General features: G+C 42.6%; 1 protein-coding gene across 3 annotated transcripts in view; it reads right to left on the bottom strand.

Annotated features, from left to right (window-relative positions):
- Window positions 1-16,301, bottom strand: part of RALY (RALY heterogeneous nuclear ribonucleoprotein) — a 316,313-nt gene extending 300,012 nt beyond the window's left edge. For all 3 annotated transcript variants that reach the window (XM_089680982.1, XM_089680983.1, XM_089680985.1), the window contains exon 1: window positions 16,146-16,301. The gene's annotated coding sequence lies outside the window, so the exon portion shown is untranslated. The remainder of the gene's footprint in view (window positions 1-16,145) is intronic.
- Between the last annotated feature and the right edge of the window lie 1,108 nt (window positions 16,302-17,409).

Below are 17,409 nucleotides of genomic sequence, written 5' to 3'. Positions count from 1 at the left end.
GGGAACCAGGTGAGATCCGAGAGAGACTGCGGGCTCTTACCACAAGGCAAACAAGGCACTTGCCTTGGTCGGCATTTTTCAGGAGGGCAGCACCTCCCCCCAGAAGAAGAGATGAAAGAAGGGACACGTGCGCCATGGGAACCAGGTGGGATCCGAGAGAGGCTGCGGGCTACTTGATGGTGTATGTAGAGTCTGACTCTTGTTCCCGGGCATGTCCGGAGCTGTGAAGAGGAGTGTTTTTCTCTCTGTCGCTGGGGGAGGGGGGTGGTTTAGTGGAAGGCTCTCCCAGGTGGGGGGCAGGGCAAATGTCAGGCTCTTTCCGTGGGAGGAGGAAGGGGGGTGGTGTTGGCTCATGTCCGTGGGGGCAGATGATTTTTTGTGTTGCTAAGGGCAGCACAAAACCTAAATACACCTCTACCGATACATCATAGTTCCCTCTTACATCAGGGTCCCGATAAAAGTCTGCCACTACCTTGCATTTACAGCATGGCTGTAGCAGCAAGGCTAGAGTTGGGGCTGTAGAAGCAGGGTGGGAGTCTCGAGGCAGACAAGGTCTGTTGTCCTGTGAAGTCTGGGGCAAACATGCAATGACACACTGGGGGTGTCCTAGCAGCAAATGACAGGGCAGCAGAGAGAACCAGATGTGGACCTGACCTGAAGTGAGAGCACAGCGGGCCCACATTGAGGATACGCCACTGACCCTGGCTGCAGGCCAGATAAAATCTTGTAGCAGGTCGGATTTGGCCCAAAAGGCCATAGTTTGGAGGCCCATGGTATAGACATTATGTTTGCTTGTTACTTGGAGTCCCTAGAAATTTTTTTAAAACATTGCTAACTGTGGAGGTGGAAACTGCTTCTTGGCCCAATATCAGAAGGAGGACATACCTAGATGAACTTACAGCAGAGAAGGGGCTCATTATGGGTACCACCAGTGTGGCGACAAATAGTGAAAAGGTCAAGCAAGAGGAGGAGCATTGGCACTGAACCCACAGAACTGCAGCCTCTGTAAAGCATTGTCAACTTTCTTATGTTCTGCATCAATATACTGTCTTCAGCAAGGTTTGGGAAGTCACAGATATACTGTGTGTGCATTTCTAAGATGTACTTCAAGGAAATAGATAAATATATAAATATTTTCTAAGAGATTTGTATGTCTGTCACTTCACTTCTGAGATTTACACATGCCATTGCCCTGTCTGGCAGAAGACCTGAAGTTTCTCTACAGTTAAGTAACACTCACAGGTCTTGTCCCTCCCACAGGTTATGATTGGACAGATAAAGCACACAACCTGGGGTGGACTGACCATTCAGAAAATCGGGCATTGCCCGAGGGCCCGGGGTTAGTAAGGGGCCCATGAGATGCCCCTGGTACCTTTCATAGGCTTTTCTGAGTATGGTTTGAGTGTGGGCAAGGACACAGGGGCCCCATGATCCCCTATTGCCTGGGGGCCCCATGAGTTGTCAGTCCACCCCTGCACACAACTAACAAGCTCATCTCTTTCTCACTTTGATTTCTCCTCCTATTGGCAAGTTACTTGTTAGCACATTGACAGTACTGTACATCTGATTGACTCACTGTACTACTCCTTCTTCTTCCAGTCTGAGCTTTGCTGTATGAGGCATTGCAATAAGCTTTTTTGCAGATATTTATAGAGCACTGTCAATTTACATATATATTGTACATTCACATCAGGCCCTGCCCTCAAGGAGCTTACAATCTAAGGTCCCTAACTCAGATTCATACATACACATACTAGGGCCAATTACCTACCAGCATGTCTTTGAAGTGTGGGAGGAAAACCACGCAGGCACTGGGAAAACATGCAAACTCCATGCAAGTAGTGCAGTGACTGGGATTTGAAACAACAACCCTACTTCTGCCAGGCAGAAGTGCTAACCACTTAGCCACTGTGCCGCCCAATAGCAAGCTGTGTTATACTGCTTGGGTTTAAAAAATGCATTTAAGGATGCAATGATGAATATAGATCTGTATTAATCTGTCTTTTACTGTATATTTGCCCAGAGTTCAGCATTAAAAACAATTGTTCAGCATTCTTTTTTGTATGTGTTTTTTTTAATTTGCTTTTTAATATTGCTCTTTAATATTACTACTGGTTGTATTTAGAATTCAGGAGCTTTAAAGGACAGTGATGATGTAACTTTATTGATCTGGAATGCTTGAGTTAGTTTGGACGGTGGGGTTTTTTTTTACAGTCGTTGACGTTTATGTAGGATCGAGGTAAGAACTCCTACATCATGATGGATCAGTGAGCTAACTCAAGGTCACGTCGACTTTCAGACCCAAGTGACATCACTCTTGTCAATACTAATTCCAAGAACAAAGTGACTAATCACTGTCACATGTAATAACCTGGCAGCCTCTGACTTGGTCTTTCAAAATAAATGGGACAAATGAGACAAGACAAAGGCAGGGATATCCAGAAGGTAAAAAAAATGACAAAATAGGTAATGTCCTTCTAATGAGCCAATGAGTCTCATTTATCATGGTGACTGAAAGCAGAACGGTCTGTATGGGTTGCCATACTTTTACCACTAAAAGTAAGCAATTCATCATTTGAAAAGATCAAGTCTTGTACAATGGCTCATAAGAGCATGCATAGATTTTATTTACATGGAGAAAACTCTTTGTTGAAATTTTTTTTGGCCAGAAAGATGTTGGTGGGTCCTGGTGTTGAGCAGCTCCAGCAAGAAGGTTTTTCCTTATATGTCCTTTGTAAGAGATTGACCAGTCGGTCAATCAGATTCTAATTCTCCAGATGTTATTGTCCAGTATGGAGTATCATTTGTGTGGTAAGATATGGCAGATCACAGACAGTAGTGGCTTTTGGTCATGAGGATGGTGAGGCCTAATGTGAGGGCCTTGGAAAAAGACTCTTACTGAAATGTTGGAATGTATGTTTCATTAGAGCAACGGTACTGGTACAATAATTTTCAGGATAAGCTTCACCACTATGGCTTTCATGAAAGAAAATTCAGAGCCAGTACATTGAAAGAGGAATTTTTCCATCCATTGTGGGGATGAAAAGGTGGTGTGTCTTCTACAATCACCTCATAGAAAACAAGAATGGTGTTTCAAATTATGGACTGAATGAGTGGATGGTTTCAAATTATGGACTGAATGAGTGGATGGTTTCAAATTATGGATGTAAATAACTCAAAAATTCATATCCATATAGAAAAATTGGATATTTGGCATTTATAGTAGGCCTTTTGCCACATTCATTATTTTTGTTCTTAACCTTTTTTGAAGTTGGGAACTTTGGTGTTGGTGTACCATTATTCATTATTATTTGTTTTATCATTGGTCCCATCAGTGGATGTTATAAACTCTTGTGAACTCCCTGGTAGCTTGTGCCCCTTTTAATGTCTATCAATAATGCACATGGCTGCTTGAAAGGATGAACCATTCCTTATAATATAATCAATGATATACACCCACCAGTCACTTTATTAGATACACCTTGCTAGTGCCATGAAAATATCCCCCACACCATTACACCACCACCACCAGCCTGAACCGTTGATACAAGGCAGGATGGATCCATGCTTTCATGTTTACGCCAAAATCTTACCCTACCATCTGAATGTCGCAGCAACCAGTCTGCCCATTCTCCGCTGACATCAATAAGGCTTTTTCGTCCACACAACTGCAACTCACAGGATATTTTCTTTTTTTCTGACTATTCTCTGTAAACCCTAGAGATGGTTGTGCATGAAAATCCCAGTAGATCAGCAGTTTTTGAAATACTCAGACCAGCTTGTCAGGCACCAACAACCATGCCACGTTCAAAGTCACCTAAATCCCCTTTCTTCCCTATTCTGGTGCTCAGTTTGAACTTCAGTAAGTTGTCTTCACCACGTCTACATGCCTAAATGCATTGATTTGCTGCCATGTGATTGGCTGATTAGAAATTTAAATATGCTTACCATGGATGGAGTAATTTACAGAGGCTTAGCTTCTACGCCAGAATGCTTTTGTCAGGAATGGACTCGCCAATAGTGGTGGGACTCACCTGCCTTGTGGGTTGCAGTACCAGGACTGGCCAGCGGGTGCTCTCAGCAACCAGAGGCTCACTCCTGCAGTCAGCCAAAACACCTGAGGCTGATTGCAGGAGGTGCATATAAGGAATGGCCAGACTTGCAATCAGGGCCTTGGTGTATGTTTCCCAAGAGCCCCTGTACCTGCATCCTGTCTGCTTCCTGTCTGATTCTGCTTGATCCCTGACTCTGATTGAACTCCGCCTGTCCTGACCTCTCTCCAGTCTGCTCCTTTGGTACCTTGTCTGCCTGATTGTTGCTGACCCGGTCCGTCTGACTACGCTCTGCCTGCTCCTTTGTACCTTGCCTGCCCGTTTGCTACCGACCTGGCCTGCCCGACTACGCTTATTGTTCTTTTGTTATCTGTTGGGGGTTTTGTTTTGGTTTGTTTGCACTGCGTTTATGTATTGTTTAGTCTTAAATAAATTATATTGTTTATACTATATCTGAAGCCTGCGTTTCCCTGTGTCAGTCCACACACCTCTGGTCATACCCGGAGCCCTGACAGCTTTACACATCTTTATATACAGGCCAAGTTTCCACCTGATCCATACTGGGACATTACTGCATATCTATGGAAATATTACAGCATATGCAGACACCCCTAAGATATTGTGAGACCCAATAAACAATAGGCATGTTCTGCCAAAATAGTCCTACATACGGATGGAAATATCTTATGTAACAGAGTCACTGCAAATATTGCCATTGGACAGTCTAATACTAATCTTAGTACTCTAGAGGGTGTTCCCTTTCAGATATCATGCTATTGCCAACTAGTATGTAAACTATTTGTAGGTTTGTATAGCTGAACCTAAATCACATCTAAACTGAAGAACAGTAATGCAATATGTCAGAGGTTACAAGTCCTTAGATGTGGTGGCTGCATTCATTTTTTTTCAGGCTGTTTTTCGTTAAAAGAAACTTCACGTGTTTTTCAAAAAATTAAGTATAATAGCTGCTGACTTCTAAAAAATGCATACTTACCAGTCCAAGGAGTCCAGCACTGTCTTTCTACAATGTACCCTAAGTCTTCAGCGCTGCTTTTGTTCTTGTGCCGCCATCTTAGATTTTGAGAGCTGGCTTTGACTTCCTAATCACTCACAGTCATGAGTGAGATCTGCCAACAAGGGGAGACAGTCCTAAGGCTGTGGGGGAAGGGGTGGGTGGTTCTGCTTTGGTTGTGACATGGTGATCCTTCCATTAACACATTTCATGTCCCATGGTAAGAACGCTCACTCACATACTGTATTAATGGAGAAGCAGCGCCGTCATCCTAGAACAATGCTAAAGAACAGCCCCCTTCTCCTCATCTCCATAACAAAAGGGTAGATGTTCTGTTGTCCACAGAGAAAATCAGGAGCCATGTAACTGAAATATATTTTGCATTTCTTGGAAAGATAGAACAAAATGCTTTCAGTTGTATATTTAACAGACCCAACAGCAAAATATGATGAGTTCAATTGAAGGGTTTACATACACTCCAATTCCTTTAATAAACCAACAACTCATGAACCGTTGCGTTGGCAGAAGTGGTTCACAGCGATCTAAGTTGATCTCTAAAGCTCTAGTTGTTAACACAGAGACAGCTCCCCTCCTCCTCCTCTTCACTATTATTATGAAGGTCAGGATTTGGCAAATGTGAAGGACGTATTTGTCATACGCTTGTTCAGCTTGAGATCAGTCTGGTAAACACTGTATTAATAAAGCACACACAAACATGTGGGCTTCGCTTTGAAATAAATAATGAAAATATCACTGCTATAATGAACATCTATAATTAGTATGTCAGAAACAGCCGCTCTGGACTGTGTAGTGCCTCGGTACAGCCGTGCCAGCTTCTGCATCACAGCATGTGGCATCGACTTTGCTGTTCAACACTACATTGGTATTTATCCTGAATATGGCTGCCAGACTCATTCACCTTTCCAACCGCTCCATCTCCGCCACCCCCCTCTGCCAATCCCTCCACTGGCTTCCGATTGCGCAACGGATCAAATTCAAAATCCTAACACTGACGTACAAAGCTGTCCACCTTATTGCCCCGAACTACATCACTGACCTAATATCCAAGTACCGTCCAGCACGCACACTCCGCTCCTCACAAGACCTCCTTCTCTCTAGTTCCCTGGTCTCCTCCTCCCATGCCCGCCTCCAGGACTTCTCCAGGGTGTCACCCATCCTCTGGAACTCCCTGCACCAACCCATCAGATTATCACCTACTCTCCTCTCCTTTAGGCGCACCCTGAAAACCCATCTCTTCAGGGAAGCCTACCCCACCCCCTGCTAACTTGCCATCCTCCTCCACTCTTCTACCACTCCATCCCACACAGCTATCTCCTCCTGTACCACCATCCCCTCCCTCCTAGATTGTAAGCTCCAAGGAGCAGGGCCCTCAATCCCCTCATGTTTTGCATTGTATTGGTATTGTTCTATCACATGTTCTGTCCCCCTTTGTAATGTACAGCGCTGAGCGAACTATTGGCACTTTATAAATACTGTATAATAATAATAATAATAATTTATTACTGATCTGAAAACATAACGTTTTTTTTTGACGCAATAACATTCCAAAAAATGATGTTAGGGGTGGGCAATAGTTGTCTGAATCACCTGCTGACTTATATTTCTGGGGTCCTCCAACAGCAGGATTCCCCCAGTGGATTTCCTAGCTGTATGAGTATAGGTCTACTTCTCCTGCTGCATTCTTCATAATGCACAGAAGAAATGTCCAACCAAGAGTGTAAGATATCTTGAAGAGGTTGCAAAAGAGAGGTGCAGCTTAGACCTCCCAATGGATATCAATTAGAGTTGGACAAACCTTTTAAATTGTGCTTAGATTCTAGGTGTTTGATGGTTTCTTCATGGAAATATGTTTGAATTAATAAAACTGACTGATTAAATTGACCACCCTTTACAAAAAGGTTAATGAATACCCTAGATTCCATTCTTTGAGTGACCTAAATTAACATAGCAGACTATTTCTTAATCCGTTGATTATCTTCCAACCAAAACTAAAAGAATAGTTTAGGTGGAGTTATTCTTTAAATTGCACTAACTGCTCTTATGCCAAGCTCTGTGCTGGCTGCATGGGCTTCACTTAAAGCCTAACTCCGAGCACATTAGAAATCATTCCATGCAATGGGGCTGCACCCACACTGCAAAAGTTAATTTCTCATTTTGTCTAAGGAAAAGAAGAAAGACTTTCACTTACCTGATCCTCCACTCCCCTGGCAGGCAGTGCTCCCCCACGATCTGGTGGTGGACTATTCCTCAACATCCTCCTATCCAGAGCAGGGTTATGGACCCTGCTCTGGTCTTCATGATATCAAGACCCTAGACCTGTGAGGCATAGAGGTGTGAAATGCTTTGGGAACTGGTCTAGTTACAGGCAGGAGCTGAGGATCAGGTAAGTAAATCTTTTATTGTTCCTATATAGATGTAAGGAGCAATTAATCCATGCACTGCTAGGGATGATTTTTTTATTTGCCCACAGTTAGGCTTTAAAGCAGAATTAAACCTATTGGTTTAACTGTTTCCCAAAACAAAATATGCCATACATGATAACTGTCACATTTGCTTGTGCTTCCAGTTGAACTGTCAAGCTATCAAATGGCTGGTGTTATAACTGATCACATGTGCGACACCATGGCAGCTATAGGTCAAGCTGAGGCTACGATGGCAGCTTCCTTGGTTGTAAAGGATAGGAGGGTTTAGTTCCACCTTTTACCAGTAGGTTAAACCTTCTCTTATTTCTTTGTATTTATATAGTGGGTAAATGGAGATATGTGACCACACTGATTCATTTAAAGTGAAATTCTATACATTTTAGAGGGTCAAGGACCACTGGTTTTTAATTTTTCTTGGCTGATTCAGTCTACTAGTACCTAAGGACAATGGAAATGTCAGGTGTAAAAGAACTGAACATTTTACTGGCTGGTCTGTGAACTCTCGTAACGCATACTCATTTGGTCTGAAAGAAGATATAACACGGGGCACATCTGGATAGGAGCAGCTGGGATCAGATCTAAGGATACAGGAAATAACATTGCAGAGCTTGAGCTTCAGCCAACCCCCTTTTTTTAAATTTTGGATTTTGAATTTTTTTCCCTGCCGGAGCAAATTGGATCGTGCTTTGCTGGTCTTTTTTGCCTTCCTCTGGATCAACTGTGGGTGTAGGATTATAACTTTTTTTTCATGGTTAATCTGGATGGACTTTTGTCTTTTTTCAGCCAGACTAACTATGCAAATATATGTAACTATGTGGGGAAGGTTTAGAATTTCTTCAAGATACGTATGATTGTCTATATCCATTTCTACAGTATGTGAAAAATAGAAATGGGCGAACAGGCAGGATATTTAATGCAGAAGAAATATGTTTTGTCACTTCTGCATTATAATTACCTGCTTGCCTGTCCACCCTTCCACAGTGAGCTGTGCAGGCGCAGCTCACTGTGGAAATTCAACAATGCTGAAGCCGACAGAACTCTCACGCATGCGGGCGAGTGACATCATCCCCTTCCAGCCAATAAGAGGCCAGTGATTGATACCAAGAAGCCACATCGCTGGAGCCGAGGTGAGTATAATTCCACTTTAAGGGGATTTCTTTCATTTCCTGTAGAGGCACTGGGACAGGAAGTGCTGAGAAACCTCTCCAACAGGGAACATGGACAGCAAAAAAAAAAAACTTTTGCCAGATATCATCAAGACAGTGAGTGAAAACACCCTTATGGCAACAAAGGAATAAGTTGTTGTTTCCCACTCTATCCCAAGATAAAATTAAATGTTTGGCAGGAGTTCTACTTTTGCGAAACACACAGTTGGTCTCACCTTGGCACAAGAAATTTTTTTTTGGGTGTTGATGCATGTTGCATTAAGACAGTCCTTTCATTTTAGATGAAGCCTTAATGATCCTTGACTCAGAAAAAAATATGTACATTCCCTTCTGTTGGGCAATGTAGTACACAACAACCAGGGGCGGACTGACCATTTGGAAACTCGGGCACTGCCCGAGGGCCCGGGGTCAGTAGGGGGCCCCATGAGATGCCCCTGGTACCTTTTTCATAGGCTTTTTTGAGTTTGGGCAAGGACACAGGGGCCCCATGATCCCCTGTTGCCTGGGGGCCCCATGAGTTGTCAGTCCGCCCCTGGCAACAACACAAATAGATTCCCAGCGATGCGCTGATCTGTAGGTGTGTTGGCTGATACTATCAGTGCCAGGACAAGGTCATTCAGTGCCCAGGGCAAAAATGCTAACTACATCTCCCCTAACCACCCACCATTCATGATGTGCAAGCTTTGGGAATCCGACTCCCAGCACTCACTTGTCAAAATTACTGCCATTGTCACTACTCATCCCTATAGTAAACCATTGCGCCCATGGCGACTGTCCCTCCCGCCCACCCCTTGTCCTGGCCCTAGATACAGTATATACTATGTTGCCAAAAGTTTGTGAAAACCTATTAGTATAGAGTCGGACCCCATTTGTGGCTGTAACAGCCTCCGTACTTCTGGGAAGGCCTACAAGATTTTGCAATATGTCTACCTAAATCTGTGCCCTGAAAAGGGATAAAAAAAGACTTTTGAGGTCAGGTATGCAATCAGCATTCCAATTTATCCCAAAGGTGTTTGGAAGGGTTGAGCTCACAGCTCTGTGTAGGACGCTTGAGTTCCTCTACCCCAGGGGTTTCCAAATGTTTCAGTACGAGGGCTACACTGTATACTTTACAAATATTTGCGAACCAAAAAAAATCTGTATTATAAATGAATGAATAAAATTAAAATGAATGAACAAGTCTTACTTTGATTTTTTTCTTTGTAATCAGCAACAGAGAAAGAACTTCAGTATGAAAAAGTAAAGAAATTCCAAAAAAACTTGAGCCATTAATAAAGGTCAAACAAAGATTAATTATATCTGCATCTTCCTCAACAGAGTCTTCTTTACATCAGGGTCTCCCTCAGAGTCCCCCCCTCCTTTCATCAGGGTACTCATCAGAGTCCTTCCTTACATCAGAGACCCCATCAGAGTCCCCCATTACTTTAGGATGCCCATCAGAGTCCTTGTTATTTCATGGTCATAGTCAGAGTCCCTCCTTACATCAGAGTCCCCATCAAAGTCCACTATTACATCAGGGTCCTTCCCTATATAAGGGTCTCAAATGGAGTCCCCCAATACATCAGAGACCCCATCAGAGTCCCCCATTACTTTAGGATGTCCATCAGAGTCCTTGTTATTTCATGGTCATAGTCAGAGTCCCTCCTTACATCAGAGTCCCCATCAAAGTCCACTATTACATCAGGGTCCTTCCCTATATCAGGGTCTCCAATGGAGTCCCCCAATACATTAGAGACCTCATCAGAGTCCCCCGTTACTTTTGGATCCCCAGGGTCAGAGTCACAGTCAGTCTCCCCTTACATCAGGGTCCCCATCAGAGTCCCTCCTGGAGCATGCTGATAAATGTTGGTAGTATTAGCAACCAATGACAGGAACAATGACAGTGCATCAGGGGGAACCTGTGGCGGATACTGGCGGGGGGGGAATAGAGGCGGAGCCCTGTTGACTTGAAAGTGAGACCTGTGTGAAAATATACGGGGCCCATATTGATGATACACCACTGACCCTAACCATTGGAGGTAGTTTGGCCCATTGGTCAAAGTTTGGAGACCCTTGTTCTACACTAAATTCAATGGAAAATGACTACATGAACCTGGACAGACATGCCAGAACAGATAAGGGCATTCGCCCAAACTGTTGCTACAGAGTTGTAAGGGCCCAATTGTCTAAAATGTCTTTGTATGCTGTAGCATTAACAGTACCCTTCATTAGAAACACCTGAACTCAATAATTTGCAGGGGTGTCCTTCAATGTTTGACCATATTGGTAGTTGTGATGATTAGGTGCCCACAAACCTTTGCCAAATGGTGTATGTGCAATTGGGTTCCATTCTAAATGAATGTCAATGAATCCCAACATGCATATAGTACATTGCAGTGAGTGAATATGCATTGCATTAACATGATTTGTAGTAACACACCAGTACAATCAGTAGTAAATCACTGGCTTTAACATGCATTACTGAAAGTGAATTGGTTGTAAATCCATCCATAGAAATAGAAAAAGAAACATACAATACATTGGCAGGGCCGGTGCTACCACTAGGCAAACTGGGCAACCGCCTAGGGTGCACTGCCACCTAGGGGTGCAGCCACAGCTGCTGGTTTCCCTACTCTATGCCCTTGGCCCTTGCCAGATCTAGGGGGGTGCTGAGGTGGGCTTTGGGAGATTTGGGTATGGTGGGAGGATTTTATGCTGGGAAGTGTAATTTGGAGGTGGTTTGTGCTAGGAGGGGGGATTGTCGGTGTGTGCTAGGAGGGGGGATTTGGGAGGAATTTGTGCTAGGAGAGGGGATTGGGGGGGAGGGGGGTAATTGGGAGATTTGGGTATGGTGGGAGGATTGTATGCTGGGAAGTGTAATTTGGAAGTGGTTTGTGCTAGGAGGGGGGATTGGGGGGGGGGTGCTAGGAGGGGGGATTTGGGGGGAATTTGTGCTAGGAGAGGGGATTGGGGGGGGGGTAATTGGGAGATTTAGGTATGGTGGGAGGATTGTATGCTGGGAAGTGTAATTTGGAGGTCGTTTGTGCTAGGAGGGGGGATTGGGGGTGTGTGCTAGGAGGGGGGATTTGGGGGGAATTTGTGCTAGGAGAGGGGATTGGGGGGGAGGAGTAATTGTGCTAGGATAGGTGACTTGAGTTGGGAGGAAGGATTTGTGCTGGGATGGGTAATTTTGGAGGGGGTATTGCTAGGAGGAGGGATTTAGGGGGATTTGTGCCAGAATGTGGGATTGGGGTGATTTATGCTAGGAGGGGGATTTGAGGGAGAGGATTTGTGCTAAGGTGGAATATTTGAGGGAAAAGAGTGTGTGTGCTAGGAAGGGTGAAGTAGAACTACAGGTAAAGCTTTTTTTTGGGGAGGGGCTGTAAGTAGGTGGTCTTGCCTACGGCGTAAAATAGTCTAGCACCGGCCCTGTACATTGGCTGTTTTTAGGTTATATATTACCCAGATTAGGACTTGTTTCAATAAAATATCTGATAACTCTACGTAAATGGAAGTTACCATTTCTAGGTATAATTCCTCTGTAATGGGATCAATAGGTGCAGTTTCACTGCCCCTGAAATGGTATACATCCCCATATTGCAAAAATGGCAGCTTCTAATTCAAGGTTCTCACACAGGTATTTTGCTTTGTAACAGACATATTTTGAAAGCAAATGTAAACCCTATTTGATATTTTTTTTTCTAAACCACTGAATATTTTCAGCAATTGTTTACTTTTAATGAAATGGCATTTACTCTTTTTATTTAAAGTGGTTGTAAACCACAGACATGAAAGACGAACAAGGCATATCCCTTTATAGAATGTACTTGTCTACTATCCAGAGCACTAAGTGCCATTTCTGTCTGCTGCTTTGTTCTTCCGCTATCAGCATGAATCACTTCTGACAAGTTTTCTTGACACCAAGAGAAAAATGGTGACAGGGGAGGGACCTCCAGCAGATTGACAGCCTCAGCTCTGTTACTGTGTGCTGTGTGAAGGTGGGTGTGTCCCTTCCCTCCAATCAGCTCTCAGAGCCCTCTTCACTGATGTTACTTCAGCGCTCCGCCCCCTGCTTTTCAGAGCTGAGAGATTCTGTGTAAATTTTGCACTTTGAATGGATGTAGGGGAAAGACTGCTGTAGATAAACCATTACAACTTGTGTAGGAGGATTTGTTTCATCTCTGTGTATCACCTGAGGCCAGTCACTTCACTGGGTATATGTAGGAGTTTACAGCCACTTTAACACCCCTGCAGTAACGTGCTGCAACAATGTGAACCCATCCTAAATACCACTGTCATCCTTCGGGCAATGTATATTGTGAGTAGAGATGCGCTTGGTATTCTCTAAACTGATTTCTATCCCGAACTCTTGACTTTTTGTATTCCAATGAGCTGAAGGACAGGCCTGTCTGCTGCCTCATTCCTCTGCTATCAGCATGAACCACTTTTGACAAGTTTTCCTGACACTAAAAGAAAAAAAAGGTGCCAGGGGAGAAATCTCCAATGGATTGACATCCTCAGCTCTGTTCCTGTGTTCTGTGTGAAGGGGGTGTGTCCCATTCCTCCAATCAGCTCTCAGAGATTCCTCTCAGAGCTATGCAGTGTGTAATTTCAGCTCTCTGCCCCCTTTTTTCTGACAGCTCAAGTAAGCTTTTAAATTCCGCGTTCTGAATGGATGTATAGAAAAGAAGACTGCAGATAAACAGGTATAACATATGTAGGAGGATTTGTTTCATCTCTGTGTATCACCAGAGGTTAGTAACCTCACTGGGTATATGTAAGGGTTTACAACCACTTTAACAGTTCAAGCTTCCCGCTGCTGCTTGTCTCTTGCAGCATTTTTGCAGCCACTTTTGCCTGCATGCACTAGTGATTACTGCATGACACTTCTCAGATCATGACAACAGTGGACCATGCCTGCCTAATGTGTGAACTTGTAGTCACCATCAGAAGCCCATGTGCCAGGGTGACAACCCAGGAGCACAGTTGGGAGATAGGGACAGAGCGTTGTCACCCTACAATGGGAAGTGTCTAAACAAGACCATCATGTCAGGTTCACCTTATTTTTTTTTATTTTTTTTTAATGAAAGCTGCAGATTTAGAAATATGTATTTTAATACTCCTAGATTGTAAACTCGAAAGGGCAGGGCCCTCGAACCCCTCGTGTATTGCATTGTATTGTTACTGTACTGTCGCATGTTCTGTCCCCCTTTGTAATGTACAGCGCTGAGCGAACTGTTGGCGCTTTATAAATACTGTATAATGATAATAATAATACCAAGTGCTCTGTTAACCCAGAGATCCTACATCAAACCCATCTGGCAGTATTCAGCTCATTCTATTCCCTGTTCTTCAGGAAAAAAAAAAACCTCTAATGAATATGAACGATATCTGGTTATGTTTTTTTCTTTAAAGTTTGGCCTATTTCTGCCACTGAGCAATATACTTTTGATCTCTGCCTCAAAGGGTTTGTTCGTTGAATAAGGAAAATGACCCAATTGCTCTGAATGGACTAATAATCAGCAACAAAAGCAGACCTGCAACTGCGAGGCAACTTCCAAAGGCAGTCTGAAGATTTGGAAGCATTGAAACCTCGCCATCTTTTTCTATTTACGTCTTATAAATAAATATTGCAAGGTGAACTTTTCAGTTCCTCCTGCTCGTCTTCTGCCGTCTCTCTCCTTCTGTATCCCGCCCTCATTCTTAATTGGTGCTCAGACAGGGAAAAAAAAAAAGCAAAAAAAAAAAAAGCGCAACATAAATCCAATTACCTCCTCACTGGGATGGAACCAGTAAGATCTGACAACCGGAGAAGCAGATATTGATAAGATGAAACATATCGCACTTACTGGACTCACAAAAATAGGCAAATGTTTAGTGCGTTGAAAATGATGCACATACATCAAGGGTTTCCTTTTATTTGGGTAATATTAGGCAATGCAGAACCATTAAAAAACATAATATATATTTACTGGCAGCTTTATCCTATAGATGATTTTGTCCAAACCAGGGGCAGACTGACCATTTGGAAACTCGGGCACTGCCCGAGGGCCCGGGGTCAGTAGGGGGCCCCATGAGATGCCCCTGGTACCTTTTTCATAGGCTTTTTTGAGTTTGGGCAAGGACACAGGGGCCCCATGATCCCCTATTGCCCGGGGGCCCCATGAGTTGTCAGTCCGCCCCTGGTCCAAACACAAAAATGATATATTCTTAAATATAAATCTTATAATAGCCTTTATAAAAGTAAATATTTTCAATGTCTCTGTAGCAGATATTAACCAAAAATGAGGTTCATTTATTAGTTAAGGTACAGGAAAGCAGAGGCGTGGCCTTTAATAGTCAATCAGAATTGACCGAAATGACTGAAATGACCGAAATTGACTTGTTGCTGCAGGCAACAACTACACTAGTTTTTGTGAGCCCTGGTATCGGCATAGATAGACATTTCCTCTATATAAAAATTAGCATCAGAAGACATATTGTTATAGGAAGCCACATAAATAAACCAAGCCAAACAGCTTAAGCTTCAACTCAACAAACACATTTTTTTTTTTACTGAATTTCAATAATGCACACAGAAAAAAATATATTTTTCATTTGGAAAAGCAAAATTTATTTACGATAGAAGCTCCTTGGAATGTATTGACAAATTAAAAAAAAAGGATTTAATGCAAACTTTTGTCACCATTGAACACTTTTTTTTAAAATAATAGCATCACTGATTTCACTCCCACTGTGTATAAGAAAGGCCTGGAACTTAATGCTAAGCAATGCATTGCAGGCCTTTATGATAGACCAAAGGTTAATCTACAGAGAAATAAATCATAAGTGGCACAGGCCGAATAAGCTCACATTTGTGCTTATATTAAAATATTGGCCATTTGTGAAAAATATCCTATAGAATCACGCATTGTTCTTGACATTGACTGTATGTCACAGGTACATGAATCCGGTGCATTAAGCATGATCAATATGTATAAAAAAAAACAAAAAAAAAACAACATATATAAATACATATGTATACACCTCAAAATTAAATTTAAATGCATCAGTAGTAATTAAAAAAAACCCAATTAAATAAAGCATATCCATACATAACATTTATCAGTTATAAAATATAGATTCAGAACTTGATTTTCAAAAACAAGCAAAATAATTTTTTCAGACAAGAATAAAATATAAGAAAAGAAAAAAAACAAAAAAAAAGACATAGTAGCAATGGAAAAAAAAAAACCCAACAAAACAAAAAAAAAAAAAAGAAATGTAAATAAATATTCCTTAAAAAAAAAGAAAATATTCCCAAAATGATCAGGGCAGGAAAAAAAAAACACTTTGTTAAGAGGTACAAATAAAATGGCAAGAGCCCTCAAAGTTGTGACACCGATAGGAGTATAGAATTAAAAGCAAAACGAGCTGCAGATTTTCTTAAGAAAGACTTGGGGAGAAAAAAAAAAAAAGATAAAGAATTGGAAACAAGAAAAAAAGTACTCACCAAGCAAGAAAATGTCAGAGGTAAAAAGGTCACAAGAGAAGTAGGGAGTTATTAGAAGCAAGCTAGGAGGAGAGGTAGGAGCAAGTGTGGAAAAAGGGCAGATGCTCAGATACAATGTATCAGCTGCCGTACCAGGCTGGATACAAAGTAACAGCATCAAGGGACTGGCGGTTGCATACTACCCACTAGATCAAACCATTATGGAAAAGCTGGGGGGGGGGGGGAGGCGGGTCGATTGAGGAGGCTTCAAGCTATTATTACTCCGTCTTGGAGGATCGTTTTCCTTTGTGCCTAGGCTATAGCAGGCTAATAATGAAGTCTTTTGTCATAATCTAGTTGGGTGATGGTCAACTGCCGAGAAAACTGTCTTCCTTTTGCTCCCATCCCCCCCCCCCCTGTCTCTTGCTGCAGCCATAGCGGAGTCCGGTTGATGCCTTATTAAATAGCTGGAGCTGTATAATGTTGAGCTTCAGATGGAAAAGGAGGGGGAGAGAGGTGGATCTGCTTGTGTGAGCTGTCTGTGCATGATTAATCAAGACAAAATAACACTGTTTGTATGCCTGTTAAGACTGGCGTTCATTTGTGCGTCTGTGAGTATGCGTTCCATCCACGAATATCAATGCAGGCAGACCTTAATGTAGAAGAATACTCAATAAATGCTCATTATAACATATTTACCAATTAAAGTTAAATAAGAGCGACCCCCTCCCCCCCTTTCCTTTTTTTTTTTTTTTTTTTAGACATTTAACTGATAAAATATAACTCAGCTTGAGTGTCTGCAGCCTTTCGCAGCGTGACAACAGGCAAGGCTAAGGCAGCGAGTTTATCAACGTGCTCAATGTGTAAATTGCTGGTTTAAATAGAACTGGGAAATCTGTCTTTTGATCCCAGTGATCCAGTTTCTCCAGATGTCTGGCTCGCGCTCTGGTAAACATTTGTGCAGGATGCCGTGTACACCGGCGATAGTAATGATGATAGATGGCCGGTAGTCGGTAAGTCCCGGATACCTGGGAACAGGTGTATAAATTAATATGATGCTTTTGTAAAGGTGCCTTTTTGGGAGAGACCACTGTTCAGTCTGAGAAGGGCCGATAGATTTATCATCCTTGGATGTGCTTTCAGAAAAAAAAAAGGGGGCTTTGGAATATTGCGATTTGATTATTCTGGCACTGGCGAGATTTTTTTTAGAAATAGACATGTTAGCAGATTGTTCCCTATCACACTAGTACAGGCCCAGTGTGCTGGTGTCATTATAATATGTAAT

The sequence above is a fragment of the Staurois parvus genome, unplaced genomic scaffold (assembly GCF_062004578.1).
Source record: "Staurois parvus isolate SC_StPar_1 unplaced genomic scaffold, SC_StPar_1.0 ptg000255l, whole genome shotgun sequence".
Lineage (NCBI taxonomy): Eukaryota > Metazoa > Chordata > Amphibia > Anura > Ranidae > Staurois > Staurois parvus.
The sequence above is the reverse complement of the archived record's forward strand: the minus strand, read 5'-3'. Positions and strand labels throughout refer to the sequence as shown.